Source organism: Paroedura picta, chromosome 9, assembly GCF_049243985.1.
Source record: "Paroedura picta isolate Pp20150507F chromosome 9, Ppicta_v3.0, whole genome shotgun sequence".
Lineage (NCBI taxonomy): Eukaryota > Metazoa > Chordata > Lepidosauria > Squamata > Gekkonidae > Paroedura > Paroedura picta.
In genome coordinates, this window is record NC_135377.1 from 80,869,152 (window position 1) to 80,887,470 (window position 18,319).

General features: G+C 43.8%; 1 long non-coding RNA gene across 1 annotated transcript; it reads right to left on the reverse strand.

The window, feature by feature from the left end:
• Positions 1 to 14,260: 14,260 nt before the first annotated feature.
• On the reverse strand, positions 14,261 to 17,426 carry LOC143844300 (uncharacterized). Its single transcript, XR_013233939.1, has 3 exons — positions 17,358 to 17,426; positions 15,372 to 15,422; positions 14,261 to 14,669 (listed from the first exon to the last, which is right to left on the reverse strand). It is a non-coding gene; the product is annotated as an uncharacterized LOC143844300 (long non-coding RNA).
• Positions 17,427 to 18,319: the final 893 nt, after the last annotated feature.

The window sequence follows — 18,319 nt, forward strand, 5'->3', positions numbered from 1 at the left end:
ATCCAGCCACCTCATTCTCTGTCGTCCCCTTCTTCTTTTGCCCTCGATCTACTAATATCTAGTAGATACAATAAAATCAGATTCCAGTAGCACCTTTAAGACCAACATTTATTCAAGGCGTGAGCTTTCGAGTGCAAGCACTCTTCCTCAGACTATGAACTGACCATCATAATAGTAGGAATATATAAGCAAAAGTTAATCCTGTAACATTAGTAAACTGTGTCACAGCATCCACACACAGCCACATGATAATTCCCTCCCAAACCAGCCAATCAGACCCCTCGAACCCATTTGTAGTTCACAAAGACATATCAGAAATAAAATTGTCAATGCCAGTGACCCACGGCTTCCACCCTCCTATTTACTGCTGGCCCCATCTGTTTCCATACCAGTGTGAAACATTCCTACAAATAGGAGCTTGTGGCTCCCGCCTTGAATAAATCTTTGTTGGTCTTAAAGGTGCTCCTGGACTCTGATTTTATTGTGCTACTTCAGACCAACACGGCTACCCATTTGTATCTATCACAATAGATGTATTTAGTGATAGAACCTGTTGTCACTTGAGGTGCTCAATAAGCATCCAACATTTCAATCAGGCTACAACAGTAATTGCTGATACACAAATACACAGACACGACAATGTTCCTGCAATTTTGCATAGACTTGAGGATATCGAAATGCAGACTTGATCTTCTGTCCCATGTAATATTTATTTCCCCAATTCTGGGGCATTTCATTTAACTATGAACTCCTACCAGCATATCTCTAACAGTTGGATTTCCATTTGGCTAGGAGGGCCTTCCTTCTTGCCAGAGTCAACTCCTTTCCCTCAAGTGTGTCCTGGGGAAGATGTCATCAGATTCCCGCCTTCAAAAGACTCTGTCTACATGGTTGCAAAGTCCCGGACACACTACCACATGTTGTTTTAGAGCAGGGGTAGTCAAACTGTGGCCCTTCAGATGTCCATGGACTACAATTCCCAGAAGCCCCCTGCCAGCGAATGCTGGCAGGGGGCTCCTGGGAATTGTAGTCCATGGACATCTGGAGGGCCGCAGTTTGACTACCCCTGTTTTAGAGTGTCCAGTCTTATCCCCCCAACGGGCCTTAATCCAGTCATAATTGATGGATTTAAACCTTAAAGTCAATTCTAAACCCCTTATCATCAAATTAATGCTTTCAGAAAAGGATCCCATTAAACTTACCAGGGTGGCCGATGCCCTTGGAAGCATACTCCAAATGTCAATAACCTATGTTTGCTAGTGGGGGAGCGTAAAGGTAAAAGGTAAAGGTATCCCCTGTGCAAGCACCGGGTCATGTCTGACCCTTGGGGTGACGCCCTCCAGCGTTTTCATGGCAGACTCAATACGGGATGGTTTGACAGTGCCTTCCCCAGTCATTACCGTTTTACCCCCCAGCAAGCTGGGTACTCATTTTACCGACCTCGGAAGGATGGAAGGCTGAGTCAACCTTGAGCCGGCTGCTGGGATCGAACTCCCAGCCTCATGGACAGACAGCTTCAGACAGCATTTCTTGTCTAATTCATTTTGTTTTTTTGGATTGTGATTGTGTATGCCAATAAAGCTTGTCTTTATGTTCCTATAATTGAAAAAATACACCTAAGTTTAATCATTAACATAGATTCAGGTGGGCAGTTGTGTCTGAAGCAACAGAAACAACTTTGAGTCCAGGGTATCTTTAAGACCAACAAAGTTTAATTCTGGGTGCGAGCGTTTGTGTGCATTTACACTTCTTCAGATATATTGAAACAGACTTTAGCAAGCATTGCATATAGTTGTGGGGGGTTATTTTCCACGGTCAATTAAGTCAAAATGTATTAGGAACTGATGCATAAATACCATAAACTGCAATCATACACAGAGTTGCATCATTCCTAAATCCATGGAAAGTTTGCTCTGCTAGTGGACCCAGTCAGAACATCTCAAGTTAAAAGGAGAGTTGGGCAATTTGGTGTAATATTTATTTTTTACATTTCCTTGTGTCCTTTCGTTGAGGCTCAGGGCAGCTTACAAAGGGTTATAACACATAAACAGGACATTAAATATTAAGGTTTTTTAAAATTAATAATTAAATCTAAAATCACTAAGTTGGTTTCTCACTATCTCCTTCTCCAAGTGAAAAAGAGGGAAGAAAAACAGATTTATTCAGATGGCATTTGGTTGCGTGGATTGTACATAGGGAGGCCAGAAATTAAAAGTTGTTTCTAGACCTCAACAACAGGCCTGGCAGAACAGCTCTGTCTTGTAGGTCCTGTGGAGCAGGTTAAGATTAATTAGAGTGTTAGACTAGGATCAATGAAATCAGAATTCATATTTCATAACTGATCCCCAGACAAGATTTTTTATATCAGTTCTTTTGTCACTTGTAACTCAAAAGCCATTTGTAAACCGCTCCACGGGAGCGGTAAGAATAAAGCCTTAAGGCCTAGGTGGGAAGAGAAAGGGGCGGGGCAAGTCCGGGATAAAAACCCAAAGGGGCCAGCGTGCGGCTCCCAATTGGCCCCTTGGCCCATCCCAGACGTACCAGCCCTGCACAGGGGGGAGGGGGCGGGCAGCAGAGGCTTTGGCGTGGCCAAAGGAGCAGGCCCACCTTATCAGAGATGCGGCGGGCCTGCTCCTTTGCCCGCCCCGAAGCCGGGGACTCGGGCGGGAGGGGGGCAGCGAGACCGGAGGGGGTGGGGGGCCCCGAGCCTGGAGGGAAGGGGGCCACCAGACTCGGGGGGGACGGGGCGGGCAGGCGGGGGATGCCCCGTCCCCTTCAAAGCCCATCCTAGAGTTCATTGCATTCCAACTTGCTATGGGCTTTGTTTCTAGTTATCTATATTACATTTATTACATATTACAGAGTGTCCATGTAACCTGTGTTACGCAGGTTTTTCAACAATACATGTTCCACTTTCTGTGTGTTCGCAAATACAAGTTTATCAGGAACAAGAAAGCTTTTCATCTCCCTTCGTTCAGGACTTTATGACCTTTGCTCATACAGATAAGGAAATGCACTTCTGGGGAGCAGAAGGAGTTTTGACTTCTGCAAACAAACTCCTCCAGCAGCTGAAGAAAAGAGAAACATATTGGATCAACAACCTAGAACTCTGCCACTGCATGGATTGAAGAGACAGACTGATTATGTTTGTATTGATATATAATGCAATCTGTTTGTTTTACCATCTATAGTACTGCACACATAACAACCCCCCCCCCTTTCATCTCAGGATATTCTGGCAGTGTAATATCACTCCTGTTCCTTCCCCCTCCCTTTCCCACAACTTCCCTCCCCCTCCCCTTCCAGAGTTAGAAGCCTGCTGACAGTGGAATTGAATCACATTTCCTCCTTCTCTAATACCTTCATTCACCTTTTGGAACACGTCGATTTTGGGTTTGGACATGTGAACACACGCTGGAATTTTAGCATCAGCCTAGGAGAATTCTGTATATGCAAATTTCTTGGAATGTTTCTGATTTTTATGAAGACACTAGGGGCAAAGCCTGTTGTACCCAGGAATACAAAAGGTGCTAGCACAAATGCTTGCCTTGTGGTTTTCCTGGGTGTTGATCCTCCCCCTGCCCCATTCCCTGCTGGAACTGCAGGAGATCCAGTGCGTTGGAGTCACTTTTGCTTACAGAGCAAATGCAGAATTGCCCACCAAGGCAATGAAACTGTGCCATCAGGAGGCATGCATACACTGTACCTTTCGTTTCTGGTCACTGGCTACAATCATAGAATCATAGAGTTGGAAGGGGTCATACGGGCCATCTAGTCCAACCCCCTGCTCAACACAGGATCAGCCCAAAGCATCCTAAAGCATCCAAGAAAAGTGTGTATCCAACCTTTGCTTGAAGACTTCCAGTGAGGGGGAGCTCACCACCTCCTTAGGCAGCCTATTCCACTGCTGAACTACTCTGACTGTGAAAATTTTTTTCCTGATATCTAGCCTATATTGTTGTACTTGAAGTTTAAACCCATTACTGCGTGTCCTCTCCTCTGCAGCCAGCAGAAACAGCATCCTGCCCTCCTCCACGTGACAACCTTTCAAATACTTAAAGAGGGCTATCATGTCCCCTCTCAACCTCCTTTTCTCCAGGCTGAACATTCCCAAGTCCCTCAACCTATCTTCATAGGGCTTGGTCCCTTGGCCCCAGATCATCCTCGTCGCTCTCCTCTGTACCCTTTCAATTTTATCTACGTCCTTCTTGAAGTGAGGCTTCCAGAACTGCACACAGTACTCCAGGTGTGGTCTGACCAGTGCTGTATACAATGGGACTACGACATCTTGTGATTTTGATGTGATGCCCCTGTTGATACAGCTCAAAATGGCATTTGCCTTTTTTACCGCTGCATCACACTGCCTGCTCATGTTTAGCTTACAATCCACAAGTACCCCAAGATCTCGTTCACACACAGTGTTACCTAGAAGCGTATCCCCCATCCAGTTGGCATGCTTTTCATTTTTCTGACCCAGATGCAGAACTTTACACTTGTCTTTATTAAATTGCATCTTGTTCTCATTTGCACATTTTTCCATTGTGTTCAGATCTCATTGAACTCTGTCTCTATCTTCTGGAGTATTTGCCAGTCGTCCCAATTTGGTGTCATCTGCAAACTTGATGAGTAAGTCCCTCTACCCCCTCATCTAGATCATTAATAAATATGTTAAAAAGTACCGGACCGAGCACCGAGCCCTGAGGTACCCCGCTACTCACCTCCCTCCAGTCTGATGAAACACCATTGACAACAACTCTTTGAGTGCAGTTCTCTAACTAATGCCCTATCCACCTAACTATCTGAAAATCCATATTGCAGTCCTTCAATTTATCCATCAGAACATCATGGGGAACCTTATCAAAAGCTTTACTAAAATCCAAGTAAACGACATCAACTGAATTTCCACGATCCAGCAAACCTGTTACTTGGTCAAAAAAGGAAACCAGGTTGGTCTGACAGAACCTGTTGACAGGCTACGGGCAACAGTGATTGCAGCTTTAGGATCTGCTGTGTGATCCATTTTGGATCCTCCCTCGCTTCTCTGTTTTAAGCCACAAAAGTTGTCCTTCCTCTAAAATAGCACAGAGGCTGTAGGTTTTGAAAATAGTTCTCCACTAAGACTCTTCCCCACTCTTAATTATCTTTTATCGTACTGCCAAGATTGTTCCAAAACATTTCCCATTAGTTCTGTTTTCATTTTTGTCAGTCATTTAGATAAACCAATTAGGGGCCATCAAAAGTCAATTCCGTTTCTAATTTACTTAATGAATAATGCTTACCAAGTGAACAATAAGTACATCAACCGCGTTAACTGTTGCTTTTGAGCTCTGACAAACTAATGGGATCTAATCAATGAACAATTAGAATACCTCCATCTCAATTATATTTCATATTGGAACTTCATAGCAGGTACATTCATAGTAGATTTTTTTGAAGTGGTATCCAATAAATGATTATCAGTCCCTACTCTTTTGAGATAAAAGGGTCAGGAGCAGCTACCATTCAATGAACTGATTTACATAATGAGGAGCAGGTTAAAAAACTGTTCATGCAACAGCCACAATTACAAATAATTACATGTGGAACTATCAGAAGGATGCAGAAAATAAAGGACCATCTCACCTTATCTGTCCCCATGTGTGGTCTTCAGGAGACAGCTTACTGACTATTGCACCAGCTTGAGTTAACTTGCTGATTATTTACCAAAAGCCATGCTTTTTCTGCCTTGACCTGGATACCCCAAGCTAGCCTGACCTTAGCAGATCTCAAAAGTTAAACAAAGCCAGCCCTGGATGGGAGACCATCAAAGATCACCAGGGTCATGACACAGCAATAGTCAATGGCAAACCCCTTCTGAATGTCCCTTGCCTTAAAACCCCCATGAAGCTGTCATAAGATGTTTATGACTTGATGGCACAAATTGCTATTTCTGTGGGAGCTCCCATCCTATGAACCTGGCTGCCTGAGGGGGTGACAGTGGTGGCATTATTAGATGCTCTTAGGAGGTGCTACAACGCCATCTTATTTACTAGGAAAGTTTAGAAATTCATGGTACTAGCAAATTAGATTGAGGTCCAAATGGCAAGGTGGAACAGGCTCCACAACCTTACTTCAATAGAGGTTATTATTAAGTCTGTGAGTTCAGTGAACACAGACTCCAAGTCTTCAGAACAGCTCTTTTTATTTAGCAACTCCAGCAACAAACTGAAATACTGAACAGAGAAAAACTGGAAAACTCCATGCACTTTTATACCTTTCAGGCAGCCCGCTGCTGCCTCTGATTGGCCCTAAGCAGAGCAATCTGGTTGGACCTTAACAGGTTTCTTTGATTGGTTAGTTCCTTGGCTGGCAGAAGGCCTCATTTGCATCAGTGGCCAAGTGCCCACAGACATAAGAGTTATCCTAAGGGATTTACACAGAGACTGAAAAACAAGGGACAGAAGTGCACCCTGTGAAACTTCACATTTTAGGTTCCACAGTGATGATAACTGGTTTCCAAGAGAAATGATTTTAACCAGTTCAGCATGTATTCCCTGATGCCACCTTTTGCCTCCAAGTGCCTCAGCAAGATGGTAAGATCTACCGCATTAAAGGCCACAGATAAGCCCAAAAGGAATCCCCTGAACTGGATAGCCAAGGCAAGATCTCATCAGATCTCAAAAGCTAAGCAGGGTTGATCTTAGCTAGTATTTGCTTCGAAGACCTCCAAGGAATGCCAGGGTCATGTCATGGAGGCAGGCAATGGCAAACCACCTCCAAATAGCTCTTGCCTGTCTGGTAGACGCTCCTGGGATTTCCTGGCTAGACTACAGACCTGCCATATATGATAAATAATAATCGATACATAGGTTAATAGGAGCAGCAAAGCCTGTGTCCACATTCAAACAGAGGTCATCAAGTAAAGCTAGTGCGGCCTTCTCTATCCCGTACCCAACATGAAGCTGGACTGAAGAGGGTCTACAGCAGATGAATTATCTGAGACCTGGTGTTAGTCTGCTACTGCTCTTTCAATCACTTTGCCCCAAAAAAGCAGATTTGAAAATGGGCAATAATTGGCCACATCATTTTTTCTGCAAAGATTATTATTTTTTTAAATAGTGGACAAATAACCATCACATTGAAAGGCTGAGGAATGGTGTCCTGAATTAGTGACTGATTTATAAGAGATAGAAAGGAATTTTTTGGTAGTCTTTATTTTTGCAGCCAAGGTGGGGAAAAATCTTGCGTGTATGTTGTGGCCTTCATAGGCAGTGTGTTAGGCCTCTCTTCAGGTGTGTCTGTGTTACAATAGAGATCATTACATAGTGAAAAAATTGGTAAAAGTATTGCAGCCAATTGTCTCTTGACAATTATGTCAATAAAGGCTCAGATTCAAAGGTCTTCCAATGGGTTTTATAGCACAATTTATCAAAATCTATACATCCACTGCTGGCATCATTCTAGATGTCTTCTGAGCTTCTTCAAGTTACCCAGTTCTGTTGTTAACCAGGGAGCTAGTTTATACCCCAGTAGTGGGAGTATTTATAGAGGGCCAATCTTGTCTCTAGCTTCACGGAGCTTCACATTCCACACTGCCACTCCTTGCCTCCTTGTGTGCAGTGTATCTCTGTTTTGTCCTTAGTTTTGGAAGAAAATTCCTGTTGGGTTTCTATGTATTAAACCCTGGTTCAGGTGGGCTTTCAATAACATATATGTGTATTGTCTTTGCTTCAAGTGGGCTTTCAAAAAAGATGTGTGTATTGCCTTTGGTTCAAGTAGGCTTGCAGAAGTGCCCCCCCCAACCAGTACTTCAGAGTGTTCTGTTAGACTTTTGTGTATTGAGTGTATTACTCTTCTTTCTGCAAATGAACAAAACACATTGGCACTGGGTTCTTCTGGGTTCCTCCGTTTGACATTTACTTTTTTGGCCTTCCCACACTAGCATGTGATTCTTTGTGGATTCCTGGGTTCTGCTTTGGTTCTTTTTGCTTCTGTTTGTTCTTGGCATTGACCAGTGGTTGTTACAGACTTTCCTCTTTGCCTTTGCCCTGGAGAAAAAGAGGCTATTTTCCCCAATAGTAACAACAGAGGGTGGATGGAAGCATCTTGTTTGGAGGTCCATACATTTGGACACCTTGATCCAATCTCTTTGAAACTTGAGCGTTTTTATGAGGACTTCAACCATCATTTGAGCTGAAATTTGGTGACTGTAGCTTAAAAAACAGCCCCACCCAAACACCCAGATAACTCCCTGTTACAATATAAAGTACTCAGAAAAAATGGTCCCCTCCACACACACACCCTTAAATCCAAATACTATACCAATATTGGAATTTGGGGATATCAGGAATTGCAATGTTGTTTATATATATATAAATTTTTGTTTGCATGCACCTAATGGTAACAAAAGAACTCATGTATTTCCGCTTATATACATTGACATTCACATGGAAGTGCATTCTGGTGGCTCAGTCTGAAGCAGACATTGAATATACAACTATACTGCAGCTAGGTAGGCTGAGCTGATCACATGGGTCTTTCCCATGGGACCAGTGGCAGGATGGTGATCACACTGGAAAGACCTGCCTGCTTGAAATTAACCAGGCGATTGTGGTGTTCACATGCATACTACAGCCATGTGGGACTTCCAACACCCAAAAGCCACTGCAAAGTTGCTGTTTCATGCAGTTGCGGTATTTACTTCCAGCTACATTTTGACTGCAGGCATTACTTGCTGGGCATCCATCCTCTCAGTCTGCAGGAGCTGTGTGTCGTATCTTCATTCAGAGCTGAAGTTTTTCATATCCTTTATGGTAGAGGCAATTTGATAGCATAAGCACACTATGAAACACAGGGCATCAATGATTTTTGTAAAAAAAAAAAAGAGAGAGAGAAAGAAATGGCCTAAGGCACCAACCTAATATCTGATTAGCTCTAATGGGAACTACAGGGACGTTAAACCTGCCTGACACAAATTTGCATGGACCATACCATTTGGAATTCCATAGCCTGGTTTCTTCAACTACTTAGGGAAAAGATTTAAACCTGAAGGGATACCACGTACATTTCATTTTGTCTAAGATTATTACTTATCCTAAAATGAAGGTTACATTCTTATTACAGTATTTGCCACGGGCATTTTATCCTTATCCCTTGTTCCTCTTAATATTTCTGAAACAGCCCTGGGGGTGGAGAGTGTCCTGCCTGTCCGAGTTGGAATAGGGCCAATCAGGGTGCCGCCAGCTTTGGCCCTGCACCTACAGCTCCCGCCTTCCCTCCCTGGATGCTAGCCACTTTGCTCTCAGATGCTGCAGGAGCCAGCGTGTGAGAGAGAGACACACAGACACAGAAAACCTGCTATGGCTCTTGCTGCGAGGGAGAGAGAGAGACAGAACTGCCCAAACGAGCCCTCATTCCCTGCAACAAACAGCCCTGATTCCTCCTATGTCTCCTGTTGCAAGAGGGGGGGGGGGGGGAGAGAGATATCTGCGCCTGCCAGTGTCCCCTGGGTCCTAGCGCCCATTGCATTCCTGGTTGCAATGGGCTTTCTTGCTCTCTCTATATCTATATCTATCTATATCTATATCTATATTTATATCTATATATCTATATCTCTCTCCCTCCCTCTCTCTCTCTCTCTATATATATATATAAAATGTTTAGCCTTCATCTTTCATTTTAAGTTTAATATATACACCTCAGCTAGTTGTGTGCATGTGTGTGTTTATGTGAAGTACCATCCAGTTGCCTCTGACTTACAGTGACCCTGTGAATTAACGTTCTCCAAAACATCATATTGTTAACATCCTAGCTCAGTTCTTGCAAATGGAAGGCCATGGCTTCCGTCACTGAGCCACTGAATCATGGAATTGGAAGGGGCCATCCAGGTTATCCAGTTCAACCCCCTGCTCAAGGCAGGATCAGCTAAAAGCATCCAAGATAAGTTTCTGACTAGTCATTACATAAAGACCGACCATGAGGGGGAGCCCACCACCTCGTTAGGCAGCCCACCCCACTGCTGAACTCCTTGGACTGTGATTTACCCCCCCCCCCCCCGGATATCAAGCTGGTTCCATTCTACATGTAGTTTAAACCTATGACTGTGCATCTTATCCTCTGCTGTCCACAGGAACTGCTCCCTGCACTTCTCTAAGTGACTTTTCCTATACTTAAAGACAGCAATCCTGTCCCCTCTCAGCCTCCTCTTTTCTAGGCAGAACTTTGTCAGAACTTCGTCAGCCTTTCCTTATAGGGCTTGGTCCCTGGATCATCCTTGTCACTCTCTTCTGCACCCTCTCAATCTTGTCCACATCCTTTTGGAAGTAAAGTCTCCAGAACTGCACGCAGGACTCCATGTGGGATCTGACCCATGTGATATACAGCGGGACTAGGACATCTTGTGGTTTTGATGGGATGCTCTGTTGATACAGCCCAAGACTGCATTCCCCTTCTTTACCATCGCATCACATTGCCTGTTCATATTTAGCATACAGTCCACAAGTACCCAAAAATCTCATTCACACACACTGCAACTAAGAGGTGTATCTCCCATGCAGTAGGCATGCTTCTCATTTTTTGTGACACAGATGTAGAACTTTGCATTGTTAACTGAATTGCATTTTGTTCTGTTTCCCACTTTTCCAGCATGTTCAGATCTTGTTGAACTCTGACTTCTGGGGTGTTTGCTATTCCTCCCAATTTGGTGTCATTTGCAAATTAATGAGTAGTCCCCCTACCCCCTCATCCAGTTCACTGATAAAAATGTTCAAGAGTTCCAGACTCAGATTCTAGCCCTATGTCATCCCATCGCTCACCTCACTCCAGTCTGATGAGATACCATTGAGAACTACTCTATGGATGCAGTTTTCTAGCCAGTTTCCTATTTACCTAACCACCTGAAAATCTAGACTGCAGCCCTCCAGAACATCAGAACATCATGGGGAACCTTGTCAATAGTCTTACTGAAATCCAGGTAAACAACATCAGATGAGTTTCCATGATCTAGTAAGCCTGTCACTTGGTCAAAGAAGGAAACCAGGTTGGCCTGGCAGGACCTATTGCAGACAAAGCCATGCTGACTTCCCTGGATTAAAAAAAAATGTATTTCAGATGTTTACAGATCACCCCCTTTGAAATCTGCTCCATTATCTTTCCTGTAACTGAGGTCATACTCACTGGCCTGTAATTTCCTGGGTAATCTTTGGTGGATAGGATGAAGGAGGTGGGAACCCTAGGGGGAAGTGACCATGTCCTCATAGAATTCCTTTTGAGATGGGGAGGCAAGGAAGCTGGTAGCCAGATTTTCGTAGGGCAAACTTTAATAAACTCAGAGACATGATGAGTGTCATACCATGGACGAGAATGCTGGAAGGGAAGGGAGCATGTGAAGGGTGGGTGCTACTCAAACAAGAGCTATTGCATGCTCAATCAATGACTAACCCAGAAAGACAAAAACATTGCAGGAGCTCTAAGAAGCCTATTTGGATTAACAGAGAACTTCAAGAGGAACTAAGGAAGAAAAGGGAAATGTTCAGGAAATGGAGGGAAGGACAGAGCTCTAAAGAAGAGTACCTAAAGAAGAGTACCTACAGGTTAGTAGGCACTGTAGATCAGAAAGGCCAAAGCTGAGAGTGAGCTAAGATTGGCCAGGGAAGCCCATTGTAATAAGAAAAGATTTTTCAGTTATGTGAGGAACAAACGTAAAGTAAAGGAGGCAATAGGCTCACTGTTGGGTGCAGATGGATAAACTCTAACGGAGGATGCAGAGAAAGCAGAAAGGCTCAGCGCCTATTTTAGTGTCTGGGTGGCAGGTTCACATTGACAGAGAGGTTGTCGAGAGGCATTTAGCTGCACTGGATGAGTTCAAATCCCCTGGGCCAGATGAAATGCACCCAAGAGTGCTCAAAGAACTTTCCAGAGGACTTGCAAAACACTAGTCCATCATCTTCGGGACCTGGTCAGGCCATACCTGGAGTACTGTGTGCAGTTCTGGAGGCCTCACTTCAAGAAGGACATGGATAAAATTGAAAGGGTACAGAGGAGAGTGACGAGGATGATCTGGGCCCAAGGGACCAAGCCCTATGAAGATAGGATGAGGGACTTGGGAATGTTCAGCCTGGAGAAAAAGAGCTTGAGAGGGGACATGATAGCCCTCTTTAAGTATTTGAAAGGTTGCCACTTGGATGCTGTTTCAATTGGCTGCAGAGGATAGGACATGCAGTAATGGGTTTAAACTACAATGATATAGGCTAGATATCAGGAAAAAAATTTCAGTCAGAGTAGTTCAGCAGTGGAATAGGCTGCCTAAGGAGGTGGTGAGCTTCCCCTCACTGGCAGTCTTCAAGCAAAGGTTGGATACACACTTTTCTTGGACGCTTTAGGATGCTTTGGGCTGATCCTGAGTTGAGCAAGGAGTTGGACTAGATGGCCTGTATGGCCCCTACCTCTTGTGCCTCTTGTGGCGCAGAGTGGTAAGGCAGCAGACATGCAGTCTGAAAGCTTTGCCAATGAGGCTGGGAGTTCAATCCCAGCAGCCAGCTCAAGGTTGACTCAGCCTTCCTTCCTTCCAAGGTCGGTAAAATGAGTACCCAGCTTACTGGGGGGTAAAGAGTAATGACTGGGGAAGGCACTGTCAAACCACCCCGTATTGAGTCTGCCATGAAAACACTAGAGGGCGTCACCCCAAGGGTCAGCTATGACCCGGTGCTTGCACAGGGGATACCTTTACCTTTATGGCCCCTTCCAACTCTATGATTCTGGGATCTTTCCTCCCTTTTTTGAAGATTGGGATAACCTTCACTTTCATCTAATCTTCTGGCATATGTCCAGTCCTACAAGTTTTCCTGAAGATGATAAACAAAGGTTCCACAAGCTCTCGAGAAAGTTCTTAGACCACTGCCAGATACACATCATCTGTGAACTCATCCAGTGTGGCCAGGTATCTCTTGTTAATCTTTCTGACTATGTCAACCCACCACCCAGAAACTTATACCTGGCCTGCTACCATCCCTGAATATGTCCATATTCTGTGTCCATATTCTTCATGGAAGAAACAGAAGCAAAATAGGTACTGAGCCTTGCTGCTTTTTCTCTGGCCTCTGTCAGAGTCTCTCGCAGTGGCCCTATTGCCTTTTTAACTTTCTGTTTGCTCCTCACATATCTACTGGTTACTAGGCACTGCAGGTCAGACGTCAGAGAAGCCAAAGCTGGGAGTGAGCTGAGACTGTCCAAGGAAGGCCACTATAACAAGAAAAGCTTCTTCAGAAGTTCATCCTTCCCTCTATTTCTTGAACATTTCCTTTTTCTTTTTTAGCTCCTCCTGGAATTCCAAATAGGCTTCTTGGATCCCTTACTATATTTCTGTCTTGCTAGAATAGTCATGGCTTGAGCATGCAATAGCTCTTGTTTAAAAAGAGCCCAACCGTCACTTGCTCCTTTCTCTTCCAACCTTCTGGTCCGTGGGATGACTCTCATCATGTTTCTGAGTTTATTAAGGTTTGCGGTCTAATATACACATCTGACTATGAATTTCCTTGGCTCCACATCTCAAAACAAATTCTACTAGGACATGGTCGCTCCCTCCTAGGGACCCCACCTCCATCATCCCATCCCATCTAGCCTGTTGGACAATATTAAGTTGAGTATAGTTGAGCTTCTCTTGGTTCCTCCACCATTTGATAAATGAAATTGCTCTCCAGACAGGTCAGAAAGTTTCCCGACTTTGGACACTTAGCAGAGTTTGGTTCCCAGCACACATCAGGGAAATTGAAGTCACCCAGATTTACAAGGTCCTGTTGCCCTGATAGTTTATCAAGAGAAAAATGAGAGGCAAGCTGCTTTCCACAGTAAGCAAACAAAAAACAAAATAATGGTGTGGGAGTGAAAAATGGTTTATTTCAAAACAACTCCTCTAATGTTTCTTTATGTATCATCCAAAAATAAATAATTTCAAAAGATAAACATCTTCAAGTATTTTAATATGTATATATATTACATCTTCCTGAATGCAAGATACACACACACAGTCACACACACACACACACACACACACACACACACATATACATTTTCCGAAAAACAAAAGGGAACCAAAACATTAAGATAAACATCTCTTCCAGCATTTATTTGTGTGTGTGTGTGTGTGTGTGTGTATGTGTGTGTGTGTGTGATGTTTGTCTTTTGGAATTATTTATTTTTGGATGATACATAAAGAAATATTAGAGGAATTCTTTTGAAATAAATCAATTTTTGCCCCCATGCTATTTTATGTTATTTTTTCCAGTTATTTTATCAACAAACCAAAATCAGCTGTTCAGTAAAAACCAGGCCCTGGAGGCTGGCATCCTGGAAGCACGGTAGGGCACAAGGCTGCAATCCCCCTCCCAAGCAGCCCTTTTCTCCAGGGGAACTCATATCTGCACTCAGATAAAGAGCTGTCATTCTGGGGGATCCCCAGGTCCCCCCTTTAGGCTGGCATCCCTGGACTTCTGTGGGGCACATGGCCACAGTCCCCCCTTTCAAGCAGTGCCTTTCTCCAGGGAAACTCACCTCAACAGTCTGAGATACAGCTGTCATTCTGGCGGATCCCCACGTCCCCCTGGAGGCTGACATCTCTGGATCTCTGTGGGTCACAAGGCTGTAGTCCCCCCTCTCAAGCAGCCCCTTTCTCGAGGGGAACTCATCTCTGCAGCCTGATGATGAAGAGCTGTCATTCCAGTGGATCCCCATGTCTTCCGTGGAAGCTGGCATCCCTGGACTTCTGTGGGGCATAAAGCCACAGCCCCCCCCCCATACAGCCCTTTTTTCCAGGGGAACTGATCTCTGTTCTCTAGAGATGAGCTTTCATAGCAAAATTCTCTCTCCAAAACAGCCATTTCCCCCTTGGAAGCTGATCTCTGTATGCAGATGAATTCCAACTCCGGGAAGTCTCCAGGCTGTACCTGGAAGTTGGTAACCCCTGGGATAGGAAAGTTCCTTGAAGTTTGGAGGTGGGGCCTCAAGAGTAAAGGCTGCCCACCACCTCCATGGGACCCAGTGTGGCCTCTGCTCTCCTTTCCTTTCCCCCTCCCTCCCTCCCAGCTAACTTCTCCAGGAGAACTGGTGCCTGGAGTTCAGTTGTTATTCCTGAAGATCTCCAAGCCCCCATCTAAAGGTTGGCAACCCAGCTGGCTGCACGTGGAGGAGGAGTGGAGGATCAATCTGGGCTCTTGAGATTAGAGTCTCCTACTGTTTAATCAAGATGCTGGATCTCAAGATCTAGCAGGAAACGGGGCAAGGGGAGGGTCAGCACCCTGGAAAGCCACAGGACAGGCATGTGTGCTAGCGCCCCTTCTATTTCTGAGTACAAGGGGTTTTACTAGTAATTCTAATTCTTTCAAATGGGTAATACTCACCACTTCCTCTCAGGAGTCTGTATTCAAACACTTCACTTTTCAGTAAGCATTCTATAAATTTAAAAAAATGACCTTTTAACACTAGGAGGATCTCCAAACAGTTTCAAAAACTACAAAAAAAGCATACAATGAACATTCAAATGGGTTAGTTATATGCATCCATGAAGGCAATCAAGCCTTCATGATGGCAACACCTGTATGAATGCCTAAAGGTCCTCCCAGAAGAGCCTCACATTCTAATCTCTTTAAAGAAGCCTGTTTCCTAGCAATCACGAGGTCTTAAAGAGCCCGCTTAGTCACACTTAGGTTGCCAATCTCCAGGTGGTATTCACAACTCCCCCAATATATCTCAGGAGATATATATATATATATATATATATATATATCCAGTCTACATGATGGTAACACTTATGTCGATGCACATAGTCCCCTCCAAAAATTCACATTCTTTATTAAAGGCTGCTAAAACTTAAAGAGCCCTCTGGGGATTCACAATCTAATTCTTCACGGAAGGTGGTGCTCACAACTCACCACTCAAAGTGGCTTACAATCACCTTCCTTTTTATCTCCCCACAACAGACAGCCTGTGAGGAAGGCTGAGAGGGCCCTGATATTACTCAAGAAGAAGAGTTGGTTCTTAAAAGCTGCTTTTCTCTATCCAAAGGAGTCTCAACACGGCTTACATTTACCTTCCCTTTCTTCTCCCTACAAGAGACACGCTGTGAGGGAAGCGAGGCTGAGAGAGCCCTGATATTACTGCTCAGTCAAAACAACTTTATCAGTGCTGTGGCGAGCCCAAGGTCACTCAGCTGGCTTCATGTGGGGGCGGAGGGGGAATCAAACCCAGCTTGCCAGATAAGAAGTCCACACTCTTAACCACTATACCAGGATGGTTCTCTTGGAGTACCAAACAACATCTCAAATGCTGCAGTTAGGATCGAGACAGGAATGATCAATGTTCTGTCCAGGCTTTGGATAGCCACCTTTATATTCTGGCTCAAATTGCTTTGCCAACAGCAAGGTCTTGTAAGTTTAATCATGACAGACAAATTCATCACACCTTGGCAAATTGCACTCACTAAAAAGCTGTGTTACTATGGTATGCAAAAAGCCTATAGATCATTAAGACAAGGGTGATAGAAGTAGAGAGGCAACATGACCTCAACAATATCCAGGATCCACTTTTTAGGAAAGATCTTTTAATCAGGAACCCCTTGATGCAATACCTAATCAAATGTGTAAACCCTGAGCACAGGAGATCCTTCACCCTCCTTCGTTACAATGCCCTACCCTCTGCATACTTGAGTGGGAAATTTTATGGACTCCCAGTCAAGGAACAGCTCTGCATTTGCAATGAGGGTCAAGTCGAGACCACAGAACACGTCTTATTTGAATGTAAAGTATATAATCCTATTTGCACAGGTGCCATTAGTACCAATGCTTATAGAATGCCCTCGCAACCTGAGAAAACATTGCCTGCAACTGATGTTATCAGAGTCAAACTGTCTTCTAACAAAATAGCAAGATTTGCTTGGCTGGCTTCCAGAATTAAGAAACATTGGGTCACTAATGTATAGCCATTCTAAGTATACCCATAGGTATGCAGAACTATTTATGCTTTCAGGCTAGTAGTTTTTAGGGTGTGTTTCTTAATCTTGTATTTAGCTTTATATATTTTAATTATCTTACGGCTATTATATCTCATTTTCTCTTGTATTTTATTGGTCCATGTCTGCGAAATAAATATTGATTGATTTAAACCTGAAGGGATACCAAGCAAATTTCATTTTGTCTGAGATTATTACTTATTCCAAGCTCTTCACCTTTACAACTATTATCCAATGTGAAACTTGGCTGTTAAGTTGATACAGAAACATAGAACGATACACACAGTATTAATGCAATCTGCCATTCTTCCAATCAATTTTTAAAGAGACCCAGGTTTTCAGGAAAGCTCACATGGACAAGCAGACAGGTAGTACTCACTCCATATTCCAGCAGAAATGTTATGACTCAACAGGATGCGAAGCGGAGTGCCTGGTGCAAGGAGCTCTAAATCAATTAGAAACAACACAAATTTAATTTATCACTCATTTTTTAACCTTTATATGCTTTGATGGAATAAAAAGAGAGAGGATTGTATTAAAACCAAAGCAGGCATAAGGATAAGATAGTAGCAACAGAAGAAAGAAAGCAATAATTTCATACCCTTATTTAGAAGGAAATAGGTATGCTATAACCAGATCCTGAAAGCTGAGCAAGATAGGTACTTAGATGGGTGACCCTCGAGGAAGGCAATGGCAAATTTCCTCTGCTTTTTCCTTGCCTTAAAGATCCATTGCTAGGTTTGTCATTAGTGTTATCATTTTACTGTATATACGTGTATAATGGACTCCGGGGAATGGTAGAGGACAGGAAGGCCTGGAGGATCATTGTCCATGGGGTCGCGATGGGTCGGACACGACTTCGCACATAACAACAACAACGTGTATAAGCCGAGTTTTTCAGCACAGTTTTCACACTGAAAAAGTGCTCCTCAGTTTATACGCGGGTATATACAGTAATTGAAATAACATCCTGCTCCCAGTCAGCCAAACGTTACATTGCTTCAGCATACCTCCTGCAAGCTGAAGCTTTCTTGCTCTGGCTGCCTGTAGGACAGCAAGGGTTTGACTGAGGGACTCCGATCTTTTTTTTCCCTTTTGCCTTCACTTCTTCCAAACTATTCTTTTGGGTTCTGGGGGTGGGGTGGGTTTTGGGGGTGCTTTGGGATTTACTGTTTCTCCTAATGTTTCTTTCTTCTTTTATCTGAGGGGCAGCATTGTTTGCCTTTTCTTCTTGGGATTGTGTTCTTTTAAAAGTTGATTTTTCCAGTTATTTCTTTCAGCGTTGAATTTTCCAGTTCTTTCTTTCAGTGTTTTGTTCGGGGGGGGGGGGGGCACTGTAGC